We start from the raw sequence: 4,916 nt of genomic DNA, 5'->3' as shown, positions 1-4,916 counted from the left end.
TATCTCCAGTGAGGCTTGGGTTTTGGCAGAAATACAGCATGGTGACTCATGGTTTGCTTTTGCTTTCCTGTAACCATGCTTTCCTTTCATTCTCTATTTGTACTTTATGTAATTGGTTATTCCTACTTACCTGTAACACTTTGTAATTGTCCTTATTTAATCACATTCTGATCTTTTGCAATCAGTAACCAGTTTCTGAAAAATAATTCTGGACTTTAATCCTGTCTTTGACTGAACTTCCAGCTCTTTGCAACTGTTGTTAACTGCAGTTAATTCAGATACACACTTTATATCCATATATCAATGTATCTGCAGTTCTCTATGTGTATGTATGGATATTTACTCCATCATCAAGTGATTCAGGAAGATACTGAGTAGTACTAGACTGTATTCAATACCTTATTTATTTATTTATTTTTACAATGAACCACTTAAAATTCCTCTCTGTGTTTGGTCCTTCGTTTAGTTTTGCACTCACCCTGCAGCATTTACAATTTACCATTTCTGAACTAGCATACAAGAACGTCAAATTAGCCAGTGTCAAAAGATTTACTAACATTAAGCTATATGTTAAGTAATGTTAAGCTATCTGACAGCATTTGTGTGATCTCCCTATGTTCCTTCCCTCATCTGCAAAACATGTTTGCTTGTCATTGCAGGAAAGGAGATTGGTTTTGTGGGGTTTGAAGTTTACGTGTATGTGTCTGGTGCTACCTACCAATTTCTGTCTCTCTCTCTCTCTCTTTTTTTTTTTTTTTCTGTCTCTTTTTTTTTTTTTTTTAAAAGTATTTATTCCATTACTGTAGGAGACTTACAAGATGAAGTGGTCTACTATTTCCTAGCTGCGTTTTTGCATCTGTTTGAAGAATAAGCACTGTGTTTGCCCTTTTCCACTCATCTGGAATGTCGCTGCTCCTTTACAGTTTTCCAAAGATAACTGATAATGTCTCAGAAATTGCGGGAACTAGTTCTCCAGACATCACTTGATGACTTTCACAGGGCCCACTGATTTCCATGTTACCTATGTATTTTTTATTCCCCATGTTGCCATTTTTTTAACATTTTTTTTTTTAACCCTTTTCTTTTACCATAGTTGTCAGCTGCCATTTTAATGACAACAGAAAACAAAAAGCTACTAAATACTTGGTCTTTCTTGGTATCCCCTGTTGATTGTTTTCCTTCTCTGCTGAACAATCTCTTTCTTGGTCTAATATTTAGGTACTCATAACATAATTTCTTGTTATTTTTGTTCCTTTTTTTTTTTTTTTCTTTCTTTCACATTCAACTCTATCAATGCATCTTTCTGCAAACCACAAATTTGCCTATATTGTTATGAACTTATATTGTTATGAACTGTGATATGTGCTTGGATTCTAGACGAGATTACTATTTCTCCTCACCTGTAACTAATATTACTTGATGTGTACCTGCTTCAGACTCTACCCAGAGCAAATTGGAAATAGTAGAACTCTTTCCTATCAGAGTTGATTGCCAAAGTTTTGTGTTATGGGGCAACCTGGTGTATATTGGGCCTTTGGGAAACATAAGTCCTTTTGCTGTATTTAGATAACCATTGCCTCATCCTTCTGCGTAACGTCTGTCTTTACTAAAACCACATCCTCTGGTTGTTGCTCATGTTACAACTAAACATGGATCTGGTGCCGTTTCCATTTTCCTGTTTAGGAATCATTTTTAACAACTTTTGGGGATTTTTTTTCCTTTTTCCTGCCGGAGGATTACTGAGCTCATCCTTTTCACTTTGCAGATCTGCTTTCTGACCCTCTTTTCTGGGTTATTTGTCAGTCTGATGCTCTCTCCCTCTCTCCCTACATGTTGCTTTCTCATGGGATGTCTCTCATTGCTGCAGCACTCTGCAATGTCAACCCCTCTAATCAGGAGAGACTTGATGTTTCATACACTCCTGCACCCCTTGGCCCTCCTGGCCTTGGAAGGCTTAAAGATGTGGCTGTGCCTCTTGGATTATCACTTGATAATCTACTGCAGTGTCATGGTTAGCAGTTGAAAGGTTGGTCTGTGTGCTCGGAGGCTGCTACTTTAGCACATCTGATCCCAGTGCATTACTCAAACACCGATGAGATTTATGAGGCAAACGCAATATTGCAGAAAGCTTTTTAAGATTTAATACAGTAAGAGAGACTTGGGTAACACGTCTTAGCATTTATAACCTCAGAGTACATAAAATTTAGCAGCCCCTTTCTTAAAGGAAAGTGGTTTCGTATTTTACACTGGGAATGTTTGGCATGACATTGTTTTTTCCTTAATGCATGGAAGACTTTGTGCTAACAGCCATACCATGCGAGGCTGCCGTGCAGCAATGCTGAGGGAGCAAAATGTGACATGGATAGGTTCAAGGAAAAGAGGAGGTGGGACATGAAGAGGGGGAGAGCAAGAGTTTGCCCTAGAAAATCTATTTTTTCTTTTTAAAGATATATATGCAATATCCATGTCCACCAGCAGCATGGAAATAGTGAGTAAGCAGGGCAAAGGAGTTCTACAGGGACTGAGGAAATACTACATTTATAGGGAAAAGAAGGCATAAAATTTTCCAATTTGCTTTTAAAGAAAGAATTTGTCTATAAACTATGAAAGGTACAGCTCACCAGATGTTTTGTAACAATTGGTTATGTATTAAAAGTAAGCTACTGTTTTAGTCTTTGAAATAAGATATAAAATGACTTCTGATTGTTTCTGATCTGCAACAGCATCAACATATGTTTTCGATGAATAGGAAATAATAGGGCCTGCAGTTTTACTGAAATTGGTACTTCGTTGCAAATTTCAAAGACGTTTGTTGCCCTGTTCTTGAAATATTTGTATTTCTCCTTATGTCAAAGGCACAGTATTCAGTCTTTGTCCTGCTTTCCCCATTCAATGGGATTTACATGGTGTAAGTGAAAGGCGAATTTGTCCTCTTGTGGCTTTCCTGCTATTTTTTTTCACTTGACCCAAAAGCTAAAAAGTAGCATTGAATCAAGCAAATCCTGTGAAAAGTTCTGTATAAAGAAAGCACTGCAGACCACCTACAGTGTGACACTTAGGGAGATGAAAGGATATTAACTTAGGAGCGCCTTGTGCTTTCAACAGAAATCTTGTTCCTTGTATTACAAACAAAGATAACTAACATAATTTAATTACGCTCTAATAGTAGCTGAAATGTATATGTCTTTTGGCATAATGCAATTTTTGTTTAGAAAATAAAGTATATGTACATAGCCTACAATTTTGCTGGAATTCCCTCCTGTGGGAAAAATGTTACCAAGGGGCTGTTGTCTTATGCATATTTGCACATACTATTTATGTTAACAAGCCTGGGATTTTTTTTTTTTTTTCTCTTTTGAATTGAAATTAGGTTCAGGGGGTTATTTTATTCCTTCTCCTTTATTTTAAGACTCTTAGTATCACAACGTCAAGGCTACTTGGTTCCTGTAACATGTTTGTGGCTTCCAGTGCTCAAATTACAAGGAACTGCCAGAAAAAAAAAAAAAAGCCATTTCAATGATTCTTGGTCTAAAATTATTGAAAAAATACACACACACATATATATATATATTTTAATCAGGAAATATTCCAGCTAAAGGCAAGAGTGAGGTTAACAGTATCCTTTTAATCTTTGCAGAGTCTTAAACATTTACCTGTACCACAGTATTAGCTGTACATGGCTATATTTACGTGAAGCGGGAATGTACGAAAACTAGTTAAAGAACATCACACAGATGTAATGAAATATCTCCTGCCAGTTTCTGTCTAAAGTTTTTATGCTGCATTGCATTGGGTAGCTGAGAGCAGTTTGCTGAATGTTCCAATATGCTGCTTACTTTTATGTAACAAAAAATAGCTGCATAGGGAGTTTAGTCTGAAGAGAGACTAAGGAAAAGCACTTCTGGCTAGGTAAATATTTACATTTTAATACCTCAAGGATACTACAAGTTGGAATGAATTTATAAAACAATAATTTCAGTAGTAATATTAGTCTTTATGCAAATTTTTTGCAAAATCATCAAGTAAATCTGCTTTCTTTAAGAGGTTTTCGGCACGTTGAAGATGGGTTTATTGGGGATGTTCCAAAGGCCAACACCAAACTCAGTGACATTACTCTGGCTTGTTAAGCCATCTGTTACAAACTCTGAACATTGGAATGAATTTGCTCAAAGATTCCCTTGTGGAAAAATCTCTAGTAAGAGACAAAAATCTCTAGTAAGAAAGAAAAAGACTCTAGTAAGTAGCAGTCACCTCTATGAATGCTTAAAAAGCATGCTAGAATGCTAACACTTTTGCATAACATAAAATGCTTAAAAACTAGTATTGAACAAGGAAAGTATTTCCTTGTTACTGTGGTCCCTAGATTGTAGGTGGCTTGTCTGTGAAGTGATACAAATATGATTAGGGTTAGGCAGAACTGTTCTCTTTGGTGTTTTGCTTCATAACTACTCATAATAAGATTAACTGTATGTGCCTCTGAAGTATTTGCTGCTTGGCTGGACACATGGCCACCTCCTAAATAAAGCATTAAGTGGGGATTTCTGTGTTTCCAACAGAAGTTCATTACATTTCTGTGCTGTCCCACTACACTAAATGAATACAATATGAGGCTTCCCTGAGTCAGAAGTCACAATTTTCTTCCAGGTTTGCCAGGTTCCTTTATTCAATTGTAATACTTTTCCCATATGGCACTTGGGATATTACCAAAAGGTAATAATATCTCATGGTGTCTTAGCTGGCTTTCAGGAATTGCATGCTTTGAATCTGGAAAGAGAGGGGAGGGCAACTTGAGGGCTGTGTAACCAACTTATCTAAAAGCAGCATCATTTGCTTTTTGTGCACATTGAGTTTTTGTAGGGGAGTACATGAAATCCTGAATATTTTATTTACAGCCTTTGAAAATTAGCCACCACTTA

This window comes from Anas platyrhynchos, chromosome 1, assembly GCF_047663525.1.
Source record: "Anas platyrhynchos isolate ZD024472 breed Pekin duck chromosome 1, IASCAAS_PekinDuck_T2T, whole genome shotgun sequence".
NCBI lineage: Eukaryota > Metazoa > Chordata > Aves > Anseriformes > Anatidae > Anas > Anas platyrhynchos.
The sequence above is the reverse complement of the archived record's forward strand: the minus strand, read 5'-3'. Positions refer to the sequence as shown.